Source organism: Anser anser (genome assembly GCF_964211835.1).
Source record: "Anser anser genome assembly, chromosome: 1".
Taxonomy (NCBI): Eukaryota; Metazoa; Chordata; class Aves; order Anseriformes; family Anatidae; genus Anser; species Anser anser.
Window position 1 is genome coordinate 121,916,036 of NC_139720.1, and position 26,174 is coordinate 121,942,209.

The 26,174-nt window shown below is 38.0% G+C and overlaps 1 protein-coding gene and 1 long non-coding RNA gene across 2 annotated transcripts in view; one reads left to right on the forward strand and one right to left on the reverse strand.

The window, feature by feature from the left end:
* Positions 1–14,723, forward strand: part of LOC310905185 — a 26,752-nt gene extending 12,029 nt beyond the window's left edge. Inside the window, exon 5 of the long non-coding RNA XR_014588845.1 lies at positions 3,214–14,723. This is a non-coding gene — a long non-coding RNA (uncharacterized lncRNA). The remainder of the gene's footprint in view (positions 1–3,213) is intronic.
* Positions 1,662–26,174, reverse strand: part of LOC310905157 (uncharacterized protein) — a 78,476-nt gene continuing 53,963 nt past the window's right edge. Inside the window, exon 2 of the transcript XR_014588808.1 lies at positions 1,662–24,246. The gene's annotated coding sequence lies outside the window, so the exon portion shown is untranslated. The remainder of the gene's footprint in view (positions 24,247–26,174) is intronic.

Here is a 26,174-nt window from a genome sequence, read left to right on the forward strand (position 1 = left end):
AAATGCATTCAGTTCTGCTGAACGTCATATGGATTTAAAAAAAAAAAAAAAAGATTCTTGTTATAATTCCTCATTCTCCTTTCCACTAGCACTTTCCTCTCTCTTTTTATGTCTTCTGGCAGATACTCAGCAATGACTGGAAAATATCTACCAGCTTTCATGTAGCACACGCTTTATAAGTCTTCTTCCACTTTTGTAGTTAGAAGTAAATGAATACATATAACTATTTACATGCATAGGTTTCCCAGTAACTTCACTTCTCAGTCATATTCACATTTATGGTTTAATATGTGGACTTAAGAATGATAAAGAATTTCTGTAATAGCTCTGTCAAGACTGGATGCATAGAAATACAGTATTACATTTCAAGTCATGCGGACAGAGAGCATTCCCTTGAAAAATCTTAAGAAAGCTCAAGAGAAGCTCCTGACATTTTCTAAGGGAAAAAAAATAATAATAAAGGGCTAAACTCAAACAGTTAATCAGGAAAATTGCACAAATTTTACAGAAAGGGTTTTTCATACAAAACTGGCAGAACAGGAACAAGATTTATTCTCAGCTGAGGGAGACCACAAGAGGACAGTGACTCCAGGAAAATACTGTTCCTGTGGAAAACAGTGTCATAGTTTTACACCTCTTCACACTGTTTCTCAGCATGATTTAAGGGTAAATAACTCTACGGTAAATTACGAGTTTTGGGACATTTTCACACCATGCATTAAAATAATATAAATAACAAGGATAATAACCTAACACCACAAAAAGCAATAAGAAAAACAAACTGTTTTGCATAAGTTGAGAATACAGTGTTCATGCAAGATCTTCTAAATTATGTACTGCATTCTTAGAAAGGAAGCTAGGCTCTACAAAAATAGCTTTAATCATTCACTTATTACACTTTCTCTGGGATGAAAGATATTACTTTATGCTCACTGGTTCAAAAGTAAATGGAAGGAACAAAACTTATGACACAACAAAAACAGTGACAACAATAGTAGGAGGTTAACTACTTCTGAAATATTGTGTACAAGATCAAATCACTGAAGATTTTGAGGATTAAGATGACAGATTAGATTAACAACAAGGAAAAATTGTATTTCCTTATTTGTAAGAAAAATTTTGCTCCGGTTTAAAATCAATAGGACTTTTCCACAGACTTCATTTGAGCCAAAATTTCATATTTTGTTTTAAATGTTAGAGAGAAGATAAGCAAATTACCATTAGAGTGACTATAATAATTTTTCATAGGAACTTGAGAAAGAGGAATTCAACATGAATTCCAGTTGAAGAGCTATTTATTTTGTCTAGCTGCAGGGTCAACAATGAAATAGTAGACAAAAAAAAAAATAAACATAGCTTTAGTAGCATCTGAAAAGTTTCTGAAATTCTTGGCTTGGAATAGTAAAGCTAGCAAAAAAAAAAAAAGAAAAAAGAAAAAAAAAGTCTTCATCACAAAGTTTGTTCAAGCTTTGAAAAATAAGGAATACAAAATTTTGGATTATTGTACTGAGTTCACTTGGCAATTTTTTCTTAAATTATTTTGGGATAATAAAATTCTGGAAAATGTGAGTAGCCAAAGTGTGGGAACACTTCTGCTTCCATTCATTTATTTACATATCTTCTAGATATTACTGGGTCTTAAAGATAGCTTCCCCCCCCCCCCCCCCCTTGGAACAATGTAGCATATTAGGATTCCAAAAGGAACAATTCAAACTTTTGTTCTAAAAACTATGAGTGAAAGCTGACTCTTTTTAAGGAACACTAAACTGTCTTTTTCATTGTTTAAAAGAGAATTTTTGTCCTGTAACTTATCTTCTTTCCTTCTTGGATGTATCAAAAAGTTTTTCAGTCTTCCTAGAGCCTCCTTTTCTTCTTGGTGCATCAAAAACTTCAGCATGATTCATTTGACCAATTCAAATAAGTAGTTTTTAAATTGCTAAGTAATTTCATAACTAAAAGAGTTTCTTGAAAATTAAAATTAAAAAAAATACTTCTGCAACTTAATCCTTAAAGTATGATACATCCACTGTTATTTTGCTATTTCTTAACATTTCTTAATATTTATTAACACTTTTTTTTTTGTAATTTTCTGTGTTCTATCAGAACATTTCCTAATAATGTAAGTTAATGAAGCCATTTTCCATCCTGCAGTTTCAGCACCTGGATTCCTGTAAAAGCACTTGTAAATATAGCTAAACTACACTTTTTATTCAGCATGCTAAAAATTTACCTGCTACATTCTAGTATGAGGTGAAAACAAGTGGTTAAATAGAAACTAACATTTCAAGAGTAGCCATGAGATACAAGAATACAGGATGTGCATTATATTATATGGAATATTTTACTTCAGACACTCAAGTTATGCCGTTTCAAAAGATGCATACTGTACAATTGATCCAGTTAACTTCTATTTGTTTCCTAGTGAAGCAATGCATTGCTCTCAGACAACCACAATAGCTAGCTAATGATCTGCGTTTAGAAGGCGCTTCATTAACTCCAGTCCCGCTCTTCTTTTATGTAAGCTCATGTAGTGTTTTCAAAAGCAGTGGAGAACATCTCAGAATATTGCCAATACTTTCATTTTCTACTAGAAAAGAACAAATGCTGTTCTGCAGTCAACATTTTAATTTAAACCGAAATAGTGATGAGAGTCTTAAGACAATTGCGACTGCAGGCAAAAACAAGGCAAAATTGCTAAACTTTAGATAGTGATAAATTTAAAGTTAGACTTGAAAATTTATAAAAACATCTTGCAAAAATTGCAAGTATTTTAGGGCCAAATTCTTCTTCGTTTGCATAGCTATTAGTCATTCAGTCAAAATGTAAGTTTTCTTAAGGAACAGAATAAAATTCACAACCACAAAGGGTATGTATTTATTTAGTTCCTGCAAGTTTGTGGAAATCTAAACCTCGAATTGCTCAAATATTCTAAAAGTCAGATTGAGTTGCAATTTCTTAAATTGTTTGCATTCTCCAGTCATCATGAATTTAACATGCCCTGGTCTTTTTAGCAAAAGAAGTATGGATAGTAGGCCATTTTATGAGATTTTTTTTTGCCTATGGCCAGCTCAGACAGCTGGCTAACCCTCCAAGAGGAATAGAGAAAGGAGAAAAAAAAAAAACAAAAAAAAAACCGGAACAGCTTCCACTCTTGTAGAAGAAGGATATGTAAAATTAACACACAACTTTTCCTTTCTTCCTCTACATCTGCAGATGCTGACCTCAGCCTGGAAAGGTATGAAGGGTGCATGTTGGTGCAGAAGGGCCACAGCTACATCACATACTTCTTTGTTAGAGTACCTCTGATGATACTTTTCCCCTCTTTGCTTTTTGCACTTGTGAACTCACACAGCCTAATACTCTTGTACTGGGGTAGAGCTTTAGTGCCAGTCAGTCTGGCAAAAGACACACACCACTCTGCAGTGCTCTTGGGACTGACTGTCAGTCTGGTGACAAGGTGTCTCGCTTTCTCTTCTTCTCCTGGGATACCTGTCCCATGAGATGGGATTCAGGCATAATGGAGCAACAGGCCTGAAGTAATCTTCACAGTCTGCCTCATGTCTCTCACATGATCAAACTGAACAAAACTACTCCTCTCCCATTTGCTGTCTCATCATCCCCATATTGGAGGCGATTACTATCTTGGCTGGCACCATTAAACTTCAGGGAACTGGAAGTAAGTCTTAAAACCTTATGAGAATTATGAAGATGCGTATACTGGGATGTGAAAAGGTAAGCTGTGATTTTTTTTCTACCTTGAGCTGACCTTGAGTGACTTGACGTGTGGGCCTGTGCAAACCTCATGCGGTTCAACAAGGCCAAGTGCAAAGTTCTGCTTCTGGGCTGGGGCAATCCCAAACACAAATACAGGCTGGGAGGAGAATGGATTGAAAGCATTCCTGTGGAGAAGGGTGTGGGGGTGTTGGTTGATGAGAAGCTCAACACGAGCTGGCAATGTGGGCTTGCAGTCAGGAAAGCCAACCGTATCCTGGGCTGCATCAAAAGAAGCGTAGCCAGCAGGTCAAAGGAGGTGATTCTGCCCCTCTACCCTGCCCTTGTGAGACCCCACCTGGAGTAATGCATTCAGCTCTGGGGCTCCCAGCACAAGAAGGACATGGAAGTATTAGAACAAGTCCAGAGGAGGGCCACAAAGGTGATCAAGGGGCAGGAGCACCTCTCCTACGAAGACAAGCTGAGAGAGTTAGAGTTGTTCAGCCTGGAGAAGAGAAGGCTCCATGATACCTTATAGCAGCCTTCCAGTATCTAAAGGGGGCCTACAGGAAAGTTGGGGAGGGACTCTTTGTCAGGAAGAGTAGCAATAGGACAAGGGGTAATGGCTTTAAACTGAAAGAGGGTAGGTTTCAATTAGATATGAGGAAGAAATTCTTTACTGTGAGGTTGGTGAGGCACTGGAAGAGGTTGCCCAGAGAAGCTGTGGATGCCCCATCCCTGGAAGTGTTCAAGGCCAGGTTGGATGGGGCTTTGAGCAACCTGGTCTAGTGGGAGGTGTTCCTACCCATGGCAGGCGGGTTGGAAGCAGATGGTCTTTAAGGTCCCTTCCAACCCAAATCGTTCTATGATTCTACCATTCTATAAAACTGTACAGGATTGTTTGGCCTTCTTGGTAGTTAAATGACCTTCCAAAGTTCACATCTTGCTAGTGCTTCTACCTGCTGTTATTCTAGTAAGGACAGTATGCCTGGAATCATAATTAGAAGAAAGAGTATCTTGAAATATCTTCATACCTCTCCTATGAAAAAAGGTTGAGAGAGCTGGGCACGTTCAGCCCAGAGAAGAGAAGGCTCCAGGGAGACATCACTGTGGCCTTTCAATACTTAAGAGGTCTTGTAGAAAGGATGCAGTAGGACTCTTTACTCAGGTAGATAATGATAGGACAAAGGGGAATGGTCTTAAACTAAAAGAGGATAGAGTTAGACTAGACTTTAGGAGACTAGACGTTCTTCACTGTAAGGGTAGTGAAGTGGCTTCTCTGCCTATGGCAGGGGGATTGGAGTTAGATGGTCTTCAAGGTCCCTTCAAACCCAAGCTATTCTATGATTCTATGAAATGAGCAACATAATGCTTGTCCCGAATAATAATGTAAGGAGATTCACGAGAAGTCATTCTCTATTGATGAATGCTTATATACTGGAAATGCTTAGATAAACACTCAGCAGTAGACATACAAGCAGCCCACTTGACTTCAGAATATAATTTTAAATATGCATGTAAGTATTTGTAGAGGCTGGATCTTTGTAGAGATGAGCTCTAGCTGTTTTCAAGGTAAATAATCATTTTAGAAAGTTCAGCCAGCACAACGGGTATTGCAGTTTTCTTAGTTTTCTTGCCATAAAAAATTATTATTATTATTATTATACATGTTATTATATGTATATAATTGTATTATTATAATATATAATATAATTAATAATAATAATAATAATAAATGGCAGTGCCAAGCTGGAGACTCAGCTTGAGATTATCACTTAGGCAGTTCTTAGAAATCAGGTCTTTCCTCATGGCCACTCATGCTTGCTGCATGAGAAAACCCACAGAAGTGATCTTTGAAGGAGCTCTTCCTTATTTGTCTTATTGTGCCAGACATTCCTAGGTGAGACAATCTCCACAACTGTAGGATTTCATTGCAACCATTTTCTTCTTAAATGTTTATAGAAGCAGTTTCATTTGGTTGATTATAGGGGAACAAAAGTTATAGCTCCCTCTTAACAAGAGGGAAAAGAGGATGAGCTGCTCTGGCTCCAGCAGCAAGCCTTGTATGGAGAGTGTTATTACTCTATTTAACATGCTAGAACATGGCCTTCTCCTCTCTCTCACAGGAGATAGAGGGGTGGCCAATATATATATATATGTATATATAGTTGGTTTTTATTCATCTTTTTTTAACACTACTCAGTCTCAGTTTATCTATTATTTGTCTATCAGTCTATCTACAACATTACTTAATCTTTTTTTTTTATTATTTTTATATGAGATGTTGGAAAAATATGACTTTGACACCAATTAAAGACTTGGTACAATTTCTCTTCAAAATATAATTTTGTAAGGCTTGACACACTAACTGGACGCACTCCACATGCACACTTTAGAAAATATTTTACAATGTGAATTTTAGAGGAAAAATAGGGGCCATTAGGACTTTGTAATTTATTTATCACCTGATTAGGAGAAAAAATCATTTGACCTAGTTAGGAAAAAGGAAAGGGGTGCTTGGTTACCTCATTGGAGACATATTTACAAAGAAGTTTCTTGATACCATTTTGACAAGATAAAGAGCTTTTAAAGTGTAGGAAGTGTAATTTATACTCACTTGAAAGCTTTTGAACTGTCACTGCAATGAAAAGTAGCTTTACTGCAAATAAGATTCATTCCTCAAAATTTTAGTTTTTTATTTGAGGTTGGAAAGTAAACAATTTTAGTCTGAAAGTTGCTTTCATGGTAAGAGCACTGACACATGTACCTATTTCTGTGATGGTAAACAATCCCATGAATTAATCTTCTGAATGATGCATCTGCATCCAGAACACCGTCTTTTATCTGGTCATAGTGTCAGACTGTAGTACCATATGAAGCCAGCTCTGTATGCCATAGTGTTGAGTTATGGCTCAGTAAAAAGTCAAGAACTGATCCTGTAAAGAACTAGAAATGCAGTTGCTATTGTAGTTTTTTATTAGTAGTACCAGGCTCGTGACACAAATAATCCTCACTAGGACTGGGACAATGCATTAAAGCTATTTTTAGAAAAAAATACTGGTTTGGAAGCTTGACTATGTGCAGGGTCATAACCAACCTTATGGCACATTAGGTATTTTCCCTTTGTTTTGTAAGGAAAGTGAAGCTAATTTATCATGAATGTGATCATTATATATTGCACATTATAATAATTGCTATCTGTTTTTTGAGCTGTTTAAGGGAATTACGACTGGTTTTCTGTAGTTTCTTCCAGGATCTGCAGTATTTTGTGAAATGTTGCTTGAAATATGTATTGACAATAATTTTCAACCAAGAGAAAAGATGGCTACTAGCATAATCTGGGATGCTACCAGTTTAAATGGCTTATTTTTGCAATTGTTTAAAAAGCTAAACACTGATTTGGAAACTTTTTCAGTAGCTTATGTCTGATTTCACAGAATCACAGAATCGTCTAGGTTGGAAGAGACCTCCAAGATCACCTAGTCCAACCTCTGACTTAACACTAACAAGTCCTTCACTAAACCATATCACTAAGGGCTACATCTAAACGTCTTTTAAAGACCTCCAGGGATGGTGACACAACCACATTTATATAGGTTTAGTTTGTACCAATGTTAAACTGCAGCTAATATACATGATCATCTGATATATATACATGATCATGTACAAGTGTGTGTGTGTGTATAGGTTTCCTGAGTTAATCTGTAACTAAAATAGTAAATTGCACCACCATATAAATCACACTGTAAGATTAAGAAACCGTTCCAGTTAGAGAGACTTAACCATAAAAAGAAAAGTAGCTTAATTCTGCACAATGTTCTACTTGTGCCACTGTAAGTGCATTCCTAGCTGGAGAATTTATGAAGAAGCAATGCCAAGAAAATTATGCCTGTGGAACTGGGCAGTGAGGTCTGGGCTCCCTGATGGGAGCTCCTGCTACCTGAAGGAACCTTGCAAAGTGGCTGGTAATGAAGCAAGGAATGCTGTTGAGGGGGAGTATGAGGATGGGATGAGGTTTTCTCTTTCATTTTTAGCTAAATTCAGTGTCAGTACAGGCACTAAAAGAGTTGTTTACCTTAAGAGAGGGAACTATAAGAACAATTTGGACCACTATGACAAGCCTATGACCAAGAAAATACTCTCTGAACATGAGAGCAGGTTGAGGTGCTAGCAGTACTAGGAGAGGATTAAAGCATTATTCTGGATGATAGGTGACTCTCACTTCTCACCACTTCAAAATCTGAGAGAAAAAGCTGGTTTACAGAAAGTTGCCTGATGGACAAATACATGCACACAGAGTGCAAAGCCTCAGTCAGCTGGAGATGAGAAAGTGAGCCAATGCCAATGAATAAAATTTTTGTACCTCATGAGTTGAAGTTCTTTGAGATCTTAGTAGTGGAGTGGCTTTTATTTTCTCAATGACATGACTAGAACTGAAAAGGAGGAGTAGACACAAAGGATAAAAAAGCACATCTCTGGTAAGGATCCCACAGTTTTTTGCCTTTAAATAAATAACATTGTATTTCATTTAGATCTGCCTTAACAGTAAAACTACCTGTACCACTTTTCTGTGGCAATTTCTCAGCGCTGTTTAAGTACACTTATCATTTTTATGAAATTTTGAAAATAAAAAGAGGAAAAAAAAAAGCCAAAGGTTCACATTAAACTTCAGAAGTGCCTTATCCCAATACCTTTCACTTGGTGATTAAATATCCTGTATTTAAATACCTTTAAAAATAACCTTTGGCATTGGTACTGTATATGACCTTAAGGCAAGTCACTACCCTTGTTGGTACCAACCTGAACATGAAATGAAGTTTGTCAGTCAAGCAACACACACTTCATGAGGGACAGACCTAGAGAGAGTGGCTATTCTGGTGCCCTTCAATTCACTCCACCATAAGCCGCTCCATCCACTACCTGACTCCTCTGGGTCACCTTGCTCAGGCACATCCTGTGTGCCTCTGTGTCCAGAAGACTCATATACCGATTATGTCAGTCACAGCTGCAGCCTCCATAAATAACTCATTGCACTCAGGGCACCCAGACTGCTGCAGCAAGGAAGCTGAAACAAATCCATTATCAGACTTGATAAATGGAAGGGGAGCTTTTGTCCCAAAAGATTTCTCACTCCATATTCTACCCTTGACACCTGTGCAGATGTAGTGACTCTACCTGAGGTAGAGTGAATGTTCCTTCCTTGAAGGCAATGCTACCTTCATTTGGGCAGTAGTTTCAGGGGAGTGAGATCATGACCATGGCTCACCCTCAAATGAGCAGAGGTCTTTGACAAGGGATATAGGCAACCACTAGAGAGATCAAGTTTAAGATGACCTTCCACACTTGTAAAACACCAGCATGAAATGCACACAGTGCCCCACTTCACTCCCCTCTTCTTCTTTCTTGCAACTTTAATTCACCAGGTGTGAGTTACTCGCAAGCTGGAGAATTGACCTCCTAAATCTTGGGAGTGGAAACACTAAAAGTCTTCTACTGGTCCTCTGCCTGGGAGATGAGAGATCTTTGGTGAAAACAGTGTCTGCCTGCTAGCTGTTCTCCATAGCTTTCCTCATGTCTTCTAGTGATTCTCCTTGTGATGTTTGCACCTCCTTTCTATTGCAAAGTCTGAATGCAAGAGTTTTCCTTCTGTCTCTGTAGAGTTGGGCACAGCAATTGACCAGGAGAAACTGAAGTGTTAGGGATTCCTGAAAAACAGAGGGGAAAAAAGAGGGAAGTAACAAATTCAGTGACCCCAAGATGTTTATCAAACATATTACCTTTATTAGTTTTGTTTCAAAGCATGTCTTAACAAGGCTAAAGAAAAAAAAAAAAAAAAGGAAACCTTATTTGGCAAAATAAGTTCCAGAAGTATTGTTTGGAAACAGATGGTGCATCAGCTATTTCTGTTTTTTTAAGAGTCTGAGAGAAATGACATTGCTGTGAAATATACCCAGGTGACAGACTCACAGATCAGACTAACAGAGAGAGAAGAGATTTTTTGTGAGTTCCATGAAGTGAAGAGAAGCTGGATTTTTTCTGCTATGTGAGAGGCAACATGTTATTAGTGTGACTGGGAAGGGATCTGGCCGTACAAAAGCAGTCTGTGGAGTTTTCCTGATATGTGCACTGCATAGCAGAGGGGGCAGATTTGCTATATGTGGCCAGCAGTGAGCTGTTTTGGCATTAGGTTTCTGCTGCGCTTGGCCACTGCTGTCTCCAGAACAAGATATAGTGCTCATGTCTGATTAGCCCCTGGTTTCCCCTGAGAAGGACCATGCAAAGTACTAACGGAAGACAGTTCTAGACAGTTTTTATCCATACAGTTGTAGTACATCTGCCTGAACAAATATACATATGGGGCAGTGTTGGACAGCTTGTGTTCCCTAAGTGAAACTCATAAGGCGTTAGTCCCAGTTTTCCAATCTTCTAACAACTTCATTTGTTCTCAGACTTCTAGCAATCCAAATATCTACATCAACAGCTTCATCAGATGTCTTGATGAAAATGATAGATTAAGGTGTTTTGGATCATTGTCCCTGGGCAATCTAGTTCAGTGCCTGTGGACACTAAAACCAGACTATTGACTTTCCAGTGTGCCTTAGCAAGAGCCACACCTGACCTGACTGCTGGCAATGGGAGGACTGGTTTTGATTTCCAGGCCAAACATCCTGTTTCATCCTTGTAGTAACAGAAGACTAATTGTGTTAGGCATGCACCTCGGTACTGCTTTTAACTTCTTAATTTTTTTTTTCAATTTATTTATTTCTTCCCTGTTCCTAGTGAAGAAGAGCTGTGAACCCAGTGATCTCTCACAAAATAATTTCATGCAATTGGCAAGAAATGTAGTTAGCAGTAAAACTGTGAATTCAGACATGTTCTTTGCTAATGTTTACTTGATTTTTCTCATATTCTACTAACTGTTCTCTAAACATATGATATTGTGAGTGATTTATGAAATGACAGTTTCTTTGCAGCCTGTCAGATAGGGATTGTTGTTGTGGAGTAGCAATGATAACACAAAGTTGAGCATTGTGGTTCTGAGGCAAGGTATGAAGGCAATGGAAGGCTTAAAGACCTGCTCAAATGCCTTTGGCCAGCCAGCCAGCCAGCTGGACACTGGCATAATGTAGATGCCTCCATACTGTAACTGAAGAAGGACTCAAATACCCACTTCCGGTTCCTCTGCATTCAGCTTTCCTCACCCAGAGGGCAAACTGACATGCCAAAATGGAGCCAGAGTATACACACCAATATGTAGGTGATTGATGTGGCTGGTCAGGAATGAAGACCTAGACCTGAAGTTGAGAGATCCTGCCCATAACAGTGCAGCTAGACCAGTATCTAGAGAAGTCTCTGCAGTGACTGGAGAGACATTGGAATCTCTGCTGGGTAAGTCAGAACAGAAACTCATGTAAACAGGGCAGGTGCCTTCAAACGATGTGGTATGAATACCTCCAATTACTTTAAGTGTCAAGAGCATCTCATATATGATGCTGATATTCCAGCATCTCCAGTTCTAAACAGCATTAGAGGTGTTGAATTAATTTCTATTTTCATCTGCACAGAAGCCTATGGATATCTTTCCCACAGAAATGCAAGCCTCATTTTGCAACCTCCTCCTCACCAAAGAGAAACTCTGGGAGCCTGCAGGGGCAGCAAATGAGCCGTATCTTTCAAAGCTGTTGACATCTAGATCTGTGAGAATCCTGCTCAGTGGGTCCCGGGGTTTCCAGACACTCTGCAGCATAGATAACTTCACCTGTGGCAGAGGTACTCCTCTTAGTGCCTGCCCCTAACGCTTTGCAGCTATGCAAGTAGGTAATTATAGTGAACTCCAAGGCTCTGGATAGTCACAAAGTCCCAGAAATCATCAGTGGAAAGAAATAGCTGCATTCTCTTTCTCCAAAATGTTTTCAAAATATATGTGAAGGACTGGAGACAGATTCAATGCTTCTCTCTTTCTTCTCTGTTTTGCCAGAAATGTCTCCCTTTATCAAGAAAAAAGCATATGGATTGCAAACATTGCCCTATGAAGGCTCAGCAACACACGTGAAACCAGGATGCAGAGCAAGGCATAGGCATGAATGAAAGGATAGCAGCTGCTGCTGCCTCCGAGGACTGCTGCAGTGAAAGGGCACTGAGGCCAAGCGCCTACAGGATTCAAAGAGGCTGGGCCAGGGCTGCAGGATCTGGTCTGCCAATGCATTCAGGATACGTACATAGAAAGTTATTTGGAAACTACTTTTATGGCTGTAATCTCTATGTGGCACCAGAAAATATCTAACCTGAATCTGACCCCAGGGAGCTGTTTTCTAGAGCAATATTCTTTCATTAGCCCATGGTATTTTCAGAAACACACAGATAAGAAAAAAGGGTGCTGTTTCAATCTTTTTTTTTTTTTCTTTTTCTTTTTTTTTTTTTCCCCCTGGGAAATCTGCTCTATGAGGGTCCCGTTATTGTCACTACCAGCCACACATTACATACAGCTCCTGCACTTCAGGTTATCCTCTGTTTTGCTGTGCCAGTGCTGCTATATATAAGGCCACATTTTAAAATTAATTGTTGAAATTGTATACACTTGTTTTTAAATCAGGATTAAAAATAGCCCTAGAGAGGTCCCACAAGGAGACAGTCTAGATGACAAGGGACATTTGGTTAAGGGTAAAGGAGTCTAAAGAGAATTAACATGGGGAATAACCTAAACAGGTTTCATTTGCATTTCCTTTGAGACTACTGTTTTTTAAAGAATGTTATACATGTGTACTGGGTCTCAGAAGAGGAGGGGGAGTGAGAGAGCAGTTGTGGTGGAGTTCAGCTGCCTAGCAAGGTAAAACCACCACAGGATGAAATACTTTTGCTGTAGCAAAAGTAGTTTACCGTTAAAAAAATCACAACTGTTTACTGGAGCAACCCACCTATATCTGAAGGGCCTGGGCTGAGCAGATACCTAATTCAATACTTGCTAACATCTTGCCCAGAAGATAAAGAAGGAAAGTTAACGTGGCAAAGGCATCTGTGTATTACTGTTTTTGCCCTGAGAATATATTACCATCACACACTGGCATGAGCAGCACGTGGCTGACACGAACAGACAGAGGAAAGAAGTGGTTAGCAGAAATCACTAGTGGAAAGGGCCTAGCAAGAGGAACTAGTGACTGCAGTTGGGATAAGGACAGCTAGCAAGGAAGGAAGTTATCAGAAAGAGTAAGCAGAGAAGACAGCTTCAGCTTAAGTACAGTCAAGACCAGTTTAAGACTAGCAAGACAACTCTGCCCAGAAGCCCAAACTGCTAATAGCAGATAGGCAGTACTGCCTCAGGATGAAACTTGTTTGGGCTGATGCACAGTGAGTACGCTTCCCTACAACAAGAAAAGGAGATTAATTCTTATCTGTTCAGTTTGGGGAAGGAGGATGTGAGTATTCCTGTTGGGGATTTTTCTCACTCGAAGCGGGAAAACTCTTCTCTCTCAGTAAGCCTATGCTATTTGTTAGCTAGAAGGGCTGCAGTGTAACTTGTTGCCAGCCCTCATGGTCAGGCACTTTCTAAAATGGGACATTATTTTCCGTCTTCCTGGATAGACATGTCAGCATTTCAGGAAAGACAGGCTGAAGCTGGACTCACTTCAGCCAAGGCCTAGCAGAGGTTGCCATTATTATTTAAGATGGAACAATGTGCTCATTAATGAGGCAGCAAGCTAAGCAAAGCTGTTTCATTTCAGTGTTTGTGTATCTACATAATCTTCAGTAGCACTCCAAACTATACTGTAAACCTTGATCATGCCAGTTAGGCTTCCCGCTCTTATTAGCAATATCTGTCTTCTTCAAGACAGGGAATTTAGGATGACCTTTACTGACTTTTCCTTGTAAGTGGATTTCTTATGTTAAACAAATAATTACTTCTGTTTTGATGTGTCCAAGTACCCTGGGTTTGTTATAGCTTTTTATCATGAAATGCAGTTGCCCTTGCCCTTGATGGCTGAGGCCCAACCTAAGTTGTCTCCTGGCTTTGGAAGAAGATGGTGCTCTCATTCTGTGCAGTTTACAGCAAAGCAAATCTATTTTAGTTCCATTTAATCAAACTTCTGGTGGATCTTTTCTATGCAAAGGAGTACTACATAGACCCTTGAGGCATCCAGTCATTGTGGCATACATTAAAGAAATTTGTTGGTTTTGTTCAGAAAAAGAAAAATGATCCAATTCAGCAGCAGCAACAAACTGTCCTGACTGAGGTTAGTTGTGATTCAAAGCAATTGTGCAAATTTTTCTTTTGTGCTTTCGTACTGATTACAGTTTGCAAGCATGTGCTTCCAAGAGCTTGTTTACATCTTGTAATGAAACTTTTTTGAGTCCCTATTCTCTTATTAATTTTCTGGGAATCATTTTATTTGAACTTTCTCAAACATGAAGATAAATAAATGAGGAATTCAGTCCTCACAGGCATATCCCCTAAATACGCGTGCATCTGTCATTGCATTTCATCATTTTCTGTTATTCTTCTTCTGTGAAGATACATCAAGATCACAGATGGTAAGTGACCAATATATTAGACATTTATTTTAGACTGATTACAGGTATACACTGTTGACACAAAACTGATTCTTTATCACAGAGTGTTGATGAAGCATTCAGTGTGATCACAAAAGGTGGCAATTTCAGTCAGGTAGTTTCTAACATTGTTCAGAAGAAGATAATTATCTACCATGGATTCATTTTAAATTTATATGGTGTTAACTTCTCTCACATTGTACATGGTAACATTTTATGTTTATTTGTTTTCATAATATATCCTGATTGCAAAGTGATGCAAAAGCTACTACAGAGTTAGCATGGTGTACAAAGCTATGTTTTTTATATCAGGTTCCAGTAGATCTGCAGCCATTACTCTATAATCTCCATTATGACAAAGGTGTCCTGTATCACTAGTATATTTATGTTTCGTTTCTATTCGTGTTGATAATGAACTTATCGTCTTGCCATTTAGTGTGAACTGGAATAAAATTGTGAGTTTGCCTTAGTGAGATTTCGTTGTAAAATACCAAAAATAAATGTGAAAGCAAAATAGGATTGCTTACACTTTTCCAGCAATTTATCCTCAAGCAGTTATAAGGTGTTTTATAGATAGATAGATAGATAGATATTATTTATTTAATTACTTAATTATTTAATTTAGCTCAGTTATAAAATATTTATGCAGAAATACCCATGGAGAAGCAGCACTTCATTCAAAGAATGGCTGGCAGTAAGGGGTAAGGTGCACATTAAAAATAAATTAGAACAGAATACTCATTATACAAACACTGGTAAAAATAAGAGTGCTTAGGACATAATTTTCTAAAAACACGCACAACTGCAGCAACCTCCAGTGGTGCATATAGTAAGTGAAGTTTGTTATTTTTGTACAGCTGCTTATCTGTTACATGCCATTTCCCTCTGTAAGGGGAGGCAAGCTGCTAATTCGTTCAAATCATCAGTGAAAAATGCAGTCCTCTGTGCATTCTTTCTTTTTTGTTGTTGTTGTTCTTTTGTTTTGTTTTTCCCCCAATTAGAAACTCTCTCTTCTCCTGTGATTCAAACAATTGTTATTTATTTACCTTACAGTATTACCAAGGACCACAGTGCCATTATGCAGGCTACCCTACCTACAAAACGACTTTTGATTCAACTGTACAGTCAAAAGCTCTGATACTGGAAAAGCTTAAAGCTGCATAATGAGACCACCCTGATTAATGTTAGGCAAGTAAATGTCTTTGATGGTTCAGGGTTTGCTGGTTTGCTCTTGCCAAAGAGAAAAGGAAAAAGTAATAGCAAGTAAAAAATAAATACTAACAAAACTTAGTCATGCTCCTGCAGCATCAGAAACACAGAAGATACCAGGGACCCACTGGAGATACAGAATATCTTTATGAGGATATATTTTTTTATGGCACTCCTACTGAGAAGTGATCAGGCAGAATTCTATCTAGGACTTTCAAATATATATATATTTAAAAACACCTTTCATCCGAGTGCATAAGCTTTTTTTCTAATATCATTTGGTGAATAAAGTAAATGAAATACCCAGGCATACAAAGAAAAAGAGTAAGAGAGGAACGATTTCTATCCATAGTTCCCAAACATAACAATGGCAATTATCTGCATCAACTAGAAAGAACTATGTGCATCTGCTGAACAAAGGGGTGGGTGAACTTTAACTTGGAATTATCATAAATATGTGCAGAACATTAGATTTTAGCAATTCATCTTCAAAGCAGTATATCCTTTCCATTACACTTGCTGCAGAGAATATTATCTGGGGATTATTATAATGTATATAATTACATATATATTAAAAATAATATTTAACTATTATTTGTATTGATGCAAACAGATTGGGCAAGGTGTACTTTACCCCTGAATGATAAGACTAGCTGCCATTTATAATTAATTTTCATTTGTAAAAACCTTCCAGTAGGTGGATAGTGCAGAGACAGAATATGTTATCTTTTGGGATTGCTCTATATGAGATTTAAGGGGACACCACTATATGCAATAACAACAGTATAATTGGGTGGAGAGTTCACTGTGCTTCTCCTTCTCTGGCTCCCAGTTAAATTGTCACAGTTCAATATTTTCCTTCTTTCCCTACTGGAAGTGTGTAATCCAGTGGATTCTACCTGTTGTTGTCCTCTGCCCTAAGCCATGTTCTCTTTTACAACTCAGTTGTGTGTACTGGGAGTTTTGTGTGATGCATCCATCATTCCTCTCACTCTTATTTTCTTGGACTCTTCATTTTGCATTTTTTTTTAAGACATCATTGACTTTGTGTCACCGGTTGTACTATATCAATAAGGAAAAAGAATGGAGGCCTTCAATGATTTTATTCTAATCTTGATGGACCATATGTATCTGAAATTAAGTATAAGATCATTCACCCTTTGTTGAGACTGAGTAAGGAATTCTTTCTTTTGCCAAATGTAAAATATTTCAGGCATGGGACTTATGTTATCCCTAGATTAGTAACGTGGGTTTTTTTTATGTTTTATATTAAAAAGTTCAGAACATTTTTTTTCCAGTAAACTTATTGCTTAAGGGCAATTGGAAACAGACAATAGACCATGATAAACTGTGTTATTGTTAAACTGATGTTTATTTATTCATTAGGCAAATGGAGGAAAAGGTCATATGAGGCATTGTCATCTTGTCATTTTTGAATCTATATTCTGATTTAATTGAAGGAGATACATCATCTTCAATGGGGAAAGTGAACAATTTACTGTCATAATCACTTTGGAAGATATGCACAGTGGTTAAATTAGGTAATGGAAAGGTTTTAGCTGGCCAGACAGAAGTTTGTTAGAATGGTCAGTCTTCGCTCTGCTAAGCTCACTAATGCTTGAATTGCTGGAAATATGGGCAATTTCACTCCTGTTTGAACAGAGCTTCTCACGTGCCTGTACTTACAGTTCTTGCCTAATCAGCTTTTGAATTCACATAAAGTGGTTACTTCCACTAAGCTAACCAAATGACTCAAAAAATATTTCTGTCAAATCTTTTCACAATCCCTTTTCCATACAGCTGCTGACTAAAAGGGATGAAGTACTGGCAAAGATAGAGTGCAGTGGTCTCACAGTGGTCTCACAGTGGTCTGGGGGATCTGCTGCAGTAGAGAGAGTTAGCACCTTGTAAGTTGCTGATTGCTGTGTTTAAAACAACTTAAACTACTTTCTTGGTTAATTTTTAGGACTAGCAGTTAGAATATAGTTAGTTTTTTAATGATTGTGTTGGTATAGAGACTAGGGATGGGACAGGTCCAAGTCTAGGTAACAGAACTACCTAAAAATAAGGAGTAGAGATAAGCTGTGTTGGATGAGGTTTGGAGGGGAGTAAGCAAGTCAGTAGGGAGGCCTCTAAATACAGGACAAACCCAAGCGGGCAGTAGGCAGCCCTGCATCTGCTTGTACATACCAACTACTCCAGCTTCATTGAGAAAATCTGTATTTACTGCTATGTATGTAAGTGCGAGTCCTAGTGGAATGTCTGTAGGGCAGGTGCATCTCAAAGCAGCTCTCCACAGCCACCACAGGGCCTGGTCTGGACACACCATAGGTCATGTCATGAATCATGGTGCAGATCATGGGCATCACCCAGGCACTGGCTCCAGGGTTGCAGCACAGGTCTTTTACTGTTCTTTTGAAACCTGTGAGGACTAGATATCCTAGATGTCTGAGGCCCACATACCTCAGTATACTCCAGTATGCTGAAAAAATGATTAAGATACTTGGAGTAGTTGAAAGAATCCATGGTAATGTCAGGAAGCCAGAAGGGAAAGTTCTTGGTCACCGAAAATCTGAGGTAATGAGTGAATATTGTGGTTTGGTGATTAATTGTGTGAATAGCATTAATGCAATTTGAAAAAGTAGAATTTGTTGTGTTGCAAGTGATGTGTTTTGGTGGGGGAGAAGTTGGCATTGTAGGAGTTGATGAATTCATTCACATTAGTGTCCATTTCCTCCATCCCTTGTAGGGTGATACTTTTTTCATCTGAGGAGGAAACAGATTTCGTCTTGATTTCTTTTTTTTCTTTTTCTGGGATTTTATCTTGCATGACATCCAGAAGAGCTACTGAATTCTGTTCTCTCTTGCTGCATTGTGCTTAAAGTTAAAGGCAGAAGGCAATCAATTTTCTTGTTCTTTTGCTAGGCACAATTCAAAATCCCAGCTTCCCTCCTCCTTGCGCACAGTCCAACGCAAGATCCATTTCCCATGAATGCTATCGTTGAGAAACAAAAGTGATAGATTTTGTCTACTACTTAGCATTTGTGCAGCAGCAGCATACAACCCAGAAGTCCTGACAAACTGCTTGGAGGCAGCACTTGTTGTCCGTCTGAGTAGAGAAATGAGAATCATTTTTTAGATAGACGTTATCTCTGTGTCTGCCTGGAAAAAGTGTGGGGAATATTGGCTTGGCATGAGACCTGTAAGGAAACTCTGCCAATTTCCCTGATGATGCCAGTGTAAAGCAAAGATATGACAGCCATGAGGGAGACTTGCAAGCAGTATGGGTAGAGAGAGATACAGTATCTTCCTTGGTGAACTGATTAGATGTGGATTTATGACATCGCATAGCCTGATAACTCCAGGAAGCCAATACTGGTGCCTTGGATTCAGGTCAGTGGAAAAGAGTGAAGGGGAGTCTCTTGTTTGAAGACACAGTGATTTATGGCCAGTAAAATTCATGGCAGGATCCTCTTTGTGAAGAGATGCAGCCCTATCGGCACTCCAATTAGCTATGTTTATAATTGATGGCATGACTGGAAATCACTGTGATTCATGACCAATAATATTCATGACAAGAGCAACTCTTTCATTTCAGGGAAAAAAGACCAAGAACTGCTCTAAATTGCACATGATTGTGATTAATGACTAGGGAAGATAAACGGTGAGTGGGTGCCTGAGACCAGTGCTGTGCTGAGAAATCTATTTAAGCCACTTTCCGAGGAACAGGAAGGAGAGGAGGGAATAGCTGTGTGAGCACCATTGCTTGTCAAATACCTCCCACAGACTCTAATGGGGCATTAAGGGTTGTGCAGATAGTGCAAAACTGTAGAAATGAGAAACTGGCCAAAATTCTGTTTTATTGATTCTCCGACCTTTTGTCTGCCGTGAGCACATTGAGTGATTTGTGGTATATCCAAACTTTTCTTTGTGATCAAAGAATCCCAGGTGAAAATAAATGGGGAGAGGGAGGGAGGAAGCTGACAGAAAACACAGGACAAGAAGTAGGGCTGAGTAAGTCTCTACACCTTATTTCCTAGCAGACTTTGAAAGATCAGCGAGTCTGCAGCTGAGTGGATAGGATGACAACCAGCACCTGCAGAGAAAGACAGTGGACATTATCAGAACCTCAGCAGAGCTCTATCCAGAGGAAAAAAAATAATAATAATAATCTGTAGCGTTAGAAATCAGATCTGAGGGAACAGAAACAGATTTATTTGGAAAAGGGGAAAAGTGCATTAAGAGAAATAACCAGCAGAGATGAGAGCTCTGTCTTTTTAACCCAAGAGTCTGGGGGCTCCTTTTGATCCTGTTCTTCATATGCTCATGGCAGAATTTAAATCCAGTGAATAAACCCATCTAGAGAATATCCATCTTCAGTAATATATACTAATAAGCAATTTTTCATCTTTTTATCCTCACAACAATCCTGTTTATGAAAGTTTCAGCTTATTAAGTTTGAGCTTTCCTACCAAAATTCTTAAACTGGATCTTGTTTATTAAAAATATCTGGCCGTATAGAGAAATACTGGCTTAGCTGATAATATCTGTCATTGTTACCTAGTATCCAAATGCCCAAGTCATGGACCAAAACTCCAGTAAACTGTCATCCAGACACTGAGAAAAAAAAAAATCCTAATACATTCAACAGATAGCAAATGTGACAGTGAATGCAAGTGAGGATATAGTAACACTAAAAGACTTCTCATTGAAATTTAGGTCTAGTCTGCCTTAGAAGCAAGGTGTCAAATTAACTACATGCACTTATATTTGCAAAAATACAGGTTTTAGATCACAGATTAGAAAATCAGAGCTAAGCAGAGCTTGGCCTTGAAAAAGTGTGCTGTTGACATTGAACTCCTGTTCATGCTGAAGTTCCCACCCTCCAGGGAAATGAGTTAGTTGCTTCTCGCATCTTAATATGTGATGCTTGGCTAACTTTAAGTCCTAACAAGCTGACCACTTATTAGTGTTTCTTGTCCTGTTTAAACATATAAGAATTTCAGTATTATTTTCTTTCTGTTATAAACATCAGCTTATTTCTGTATTTCTTTCCTGCGATATTTGTATTACATTATTTTAGACCATTTCCTGTCTTTCTTGATTAATGTTTACAGAAAACTACCATTAAAATCAGTTATTTCAAAAAGGTTGACTTTTCTTTTTACCTGGTACTGATTCTTACCAATCTTCTGGTTTCTAGGTTGCATGTGGGAGTTATACACCCCACAACAAAACAATAGTATAAATTTCACCAAAGCAGTACAAACAGTTTGACAAAGAGAACTTGAGTAATAAACAGTACATTTATTACTTCAAGCAGAAATAATATCTCAAAGCAGGGCTTAATGTTAGGTCCTCATCTAGTTGGAACAATTGTTTCTGTTAGGTACATTTTTCACCTACTTCCCTGAAGAAAACAGGCTGAGATAATCTCACTAACAGCTTCCTTTTGACCACTACCCCTAAAACTATTTTAACTTGATGAAGTTTTAATCCCATTGAAATCAAATTTGATGGAAGGAAAGAAATCTCAAGGAGAATTAAGATACTGCAAGTTTCAAGAAAACTAGTAGAATGCTGCAGTGTGAGTTAGTGTCTTCAGTGAGGAAAACTGAGCTGTTTCTCAGAACTGGCAAAAATATCAGGCCCATCCTGCACAGACAGAAAGTGTCCAGGAAACCAGAAATGAATACAACATCTTGAAGTTAGAGGGATTGCCAGGGAGACACGGTGCATCCATCATGCTTTACTACTTCTGCTGCTCATAGGAAAAAACGATATTAAAATCTGTATTTATATAAAGGCTGCTGTTCTACATTCTTCTCTTATTTTTACTCAAAGATTCAGAAAGTATTTATGTGGCTGTATTTATCTGTTCTTCTTTAGCAGCTGTGTTTTCCTCTGTAGAACCAACTATAAAAATGTACCGTCCATGCCTTGCTGAAAGATGTCTTTTGGAGATTCTCCACATACTTATCAAAATCACTGATTGAACCTGAAGCATTGAATATGGATCTCATTGAATATGTAGGCTGGAGCAATACTTATTTGAAGGCCATTCATGATCCACTGGCTTTTGACATGAATACTGCCATTAACCTATCATTTGGTGCAATTTTCTTCTCAAAATGTATTTGTGCCTGAAGTGCCCAAGCTGACCCCTACTCCCCATGGGATTCTGAGAAGCCAATAGTGCTTCACATGAGGCTGCTGAGCTGTGAACAAGCTCTGCTGATGATGGAGATGTCAAGAGAAAAGACGATTTGAAAGAAATAATGGAATCTCCCTCACAAAATGCCAGCATCTTTAATGTGTTGAAGGTTCTCCTCTTGCTGAATTCAAGAGCCTCCTACCCTAAAAAGCAACTTCTTTTATGTTTTGTAAGGATTTCTCTTATCCTAAGAGAAACTGGAACCAGCTTATGCTACTTTTCATGAATAAAATTCCATTTCTCAGCTGGTGCCATCTTCCTTTCCTGTCAGTTCTAAGGGAGAACAGTAATTTAGTAGAAACAGTTGTATTGGAAACAAGGTCATATACACAGATACCACTTGAAATACATTTAAGAAATTTATTGTGAACAAATACGAATTTTCTTTACTCATATTATACTCTAGACAATTACAAGCTGATTCCAAACTACGTAGTGTGGCACCGTGTTTAAATTCATAAGCCTATAAAGAGAATGTCCATTTGCAATAATATCCTCCATCACATATTTACACTTTCACCTTTCCAAAGATAAATCTATTGTACTGAAATGGTGTGTTCGGAAAAAAGTTTCTGCTGATATTCCTGAAAATATAGAAGTGTTGGAAATCTTGTAAGAATATCCACTCTACTTAGAGTTTTCAGGGAGGCAAGCAGAATTGTTCCCGCAGGTGGGTTTGATGAGGACTTAAGGCAAATACAAATGCTATTTGTCATATTCAGAATGGTTTTCATAAGGGCAAACAGTGAATGCCCCAATGTGGTGACCTTAGTTACTGGGAGTGAAAGATGGGTTTCAAAATGAAAAAGAGTGTGGAGAGTCCTGGAGTCCCGGCTACTGTGGCTACCAGCAAAGCTAGTCATACTTGCCTCTGGCTCTGTTCTCTCTGTGTTTGCAGTAGATAGCCTTGCATTCCTCATCTTTCTACAGCTTTGACTTTCCTTGTTCAGTTCATTGTTACTTACCCTCCAAAAACTAAAGGTTCCTGTAGTGATATTTTGATGTTGTCAAAAAGGTTGTTCCTTTCCCTCAACTTATTTTCATCGTCACTTCTTTTTTTCTCCCCTACTAGTTTCCTGCCATTTATCCCTTGGTCAGTTGTCAAATTCATATCGTCTCCAGGGTCTGATTAGTCCCCTCCTAGCTTAGCGTAAGAACCATAAAACCAAAGCCATGTGCTCATGTTTATCAAATGTGGTTTTACTTCACCAAATCTTCTGCAGAGAGAAAAATCTCTTTGCACAGATCAAGCAAGGCTTAGCATATTTAGGCCTTTTTATTCCCTCTTGTGTTCAGCAAAACTGAGTGTATCCCAGATTATGTAGTTAATAAAGAATCTTATTGTAGAGATGAAGATAAACGTTTTCTGAGGAAATTTCCATGCATGCAGTAAGGTTTTTTTTTCTTTCTCTAATTTATGGTATCTACTTATTTTAGCCAGTTTGAATTATTTGGTTATGTATATTTTGTGGCTAATACTTATGGGCATTACTCACTGTGATCCAGGGATCTTTTGCCCCACAGATATATTTGTGTGGCTCCCTGTAACACTATTATGTGCATACTAAGACAAAAGCCTACTCAAAGTTCTGCATTATCTGCTTTAGGTACAAAAAGGCTGATAGATTTTTAAGGTTTGAGACAGGCATGTTTATTGCCTTCTTTATACTCTCTGTTAGAGAGAGAATTGTTGGTTTCCAGAAGATTTTTCTACATGATAACATGAGACAGGCGTACTTATTTGGAACAAACTGAGAATCTGTCCAAACCAAAAGATGAACCTCTGCCCTTAGTATGAATTTTCACTAATCTGAGGATAATGCTTACTTTTCAAATGCTTTTTCAAAGGCAGTAGGTTGAAAGTCCTTCAAATCAGCTCATCTGTTTTTCTCCAGTTACAAGAATAGCACGGTAAGCTCTTTTGGATCTGTGACAAAAATAACACTTGCAAGGATGATGGTGCAGAATTTTTCAAACGTAGTAATAAACAATGTCTCCCCTAAGGCATTTACACTCAAAATAAAGACTATGCCCTAAAGATTATCAAGATTGACAAGTCAGGTGCCAATTAATCCCCAATTAAATTGATTATTTCTTACGTTTTGAACAGGATATGGACTGAAATCAGCTCATTATATATAGGCCACAATGCACTGTTAATTAGATGGCAGCATTTTTCTGTCATTAAGTATTTGACCAGATCATGTTAATGATGACCTAGTGGTGAAAAGGTCTTTATATTGTTACCCAATGCTTCATTTGCTAAGCCTCCAGAAGAATATCTTTGCTATAATCAATGCAATTGCTTTAAGAAGTGCTAAAATAATTTTTAAAATATCTCTGATAAATACATAACAGTGACAATCAGAGGATGGGGAAAAAAGAGAGGTACCTTAAGGTCAACATGATGATTTCTAGCAAACCTATAGAAATTCCCATTATGTAAGTCATTTCTTTCCCACATAAGATTCCTTTTGCTCAGAACAAAACCTTTCTGTTCCTTGTGTCTTCTGATTCCTGTAGGCCTTCTCAGGTACAAAGAAAGTTGCCTGTTGTAACTGCAAGTTCTGAAAATAACAAAATGGTTCATAGTGAATTTAGACTCTAGGAAAGGAATTCAGAAAATGGGCTGGTTTAGTTATGTTGCTTTACTTCGACTCAATCTCTTCATGCTAACATTTCACTTTCTTTTTTATTCTTCACAGCACCATGAGCATTCATAAGATGCTGTTCAGGTCAACCTGAAATTTCACCTACTGGGCTAACTTCAGGTATTGCACCAAATTTCAGACTCTTGCAATTTGGCTCTGATTTTCCCAATTCTGAGTAGCAGATCAAAAGTTTTTGTTGTCCTCCTTGTCATGGACGATTCACGGCAAGGGTAGACCTCTCCTTGATAGATAGACACAGATAGGGCAAACTACAGAACATGTCCCCAGAACTGGAAAGGAGCAGCAGAGTGGAATAGTCTGGGGCTTCTCTGAGCAGAGGTTATGTAGTGTGAGTGGAAAGCATAACACACTACTGGTGAGAAGAAAAGATGTCAGGTTACTGCTTGTTTGAGAGGTCAGACAAGATCAGAATTGCCCCTTGACCATACAGGTGACTGTGAAATGTCAGCTAAATAAAAATGATTGTTTAAACTACATGTCATGGACCACTGCTTCTCTGCAAGAGACATTGCATTACGGCGTATTTGAAAACCGTATAGAGCCTTGGAGAGCTGGCATCTAACAATGCTGAATAAAAGCATTGTCTACTTCTATATCTGAGTAAACTAATGCTATGGACAGTTTTAGAAAACTAGCAGTGGTTGCATTGGCTTCTGTAAACGCAATCACTTTTGAAGAACCTACATTTTTTTGACAGATATTCATTCAATACCTAAACAGATAGTGTGGTGTGTGTTTTTTTTTTTTTTTTTTTTGAAGTTTCATCTTCATTCCATATTTTGCCATCTCATCTGTTCCACTGGGGTTTTAATCATCCCATAACTGAGAGACATACCTGTTTTCTTCACACATACATTGACCACATTTTTTTTTCCTGAGCTTACTGATAATGATAGTACTTGAATGAGTAGAGTCAGCAATAACCTTAGAAGTCTGTGGAAATTTCAGATTCAATTTTTCTTTTCTAACAGTTCCCTTTGAAGAAGAAAAAGAACAGGAAAAAAAAAAAAAGGCATTAAAAATGTACTTTCCAACAGGGAATTTTACTTTCAAAACCAGAGGGGCAGAAGGAGGCATAGTTGTAAACAATAGTCTGTGAAGGCTTAGTGAAAGTAATGTGTAGGATTTTTCAGTCTCATCAAACAAGGGAAAAGAAGTTATCCTTTCAATGATCACTCTAAAGAAAGATGATATCAGAGAGCTAATCACTCCCATCCCTGTAAATAATAATTCATGGAAACAACTAATATAAAAAGTGAAAATTATAAAAACCTCTGTTGCTGTTCCAGAAATGAAACAAACAAACAAACAAACAACACAAAGAAACCAACAAAAAACAGCACAAATACATTTGTTTATACACTTTGTTTAGTGAAACTGATAATCTGCAGATAGAAGAGATAGCAGTATAGGGCTCAGTGAGCTACACCATTAATCCCAATATGACTTATAATTGCATGACTGGATGCCTTCATTATCCCAAAAGAGATGGGCTGGGCTCCTTTAAAAAGAATTTGTCTGTTAAGAAATTTGGGATTTTGTACGGAAGATGTTGAAGATTAAATGCATTTGAATCCAGATAAAAGAGTAGATATTAAAGAACATATATATATATTTCTGTAAGACTATCAAATAATTTTAGAAATAAAGCACTAAACATTAACAAAATAGTGGTGAAAACCTCTATTTTGGCCTCATCTTCACAATCTGCTTAGTTAAATTATGCAGAAACATAACTAATGCAAACAGAACAACTCAAATAATACTATTCAGGAAAGAAATGTTATTAATCTAGCACATAACAGATGATATCAATTTCTGCA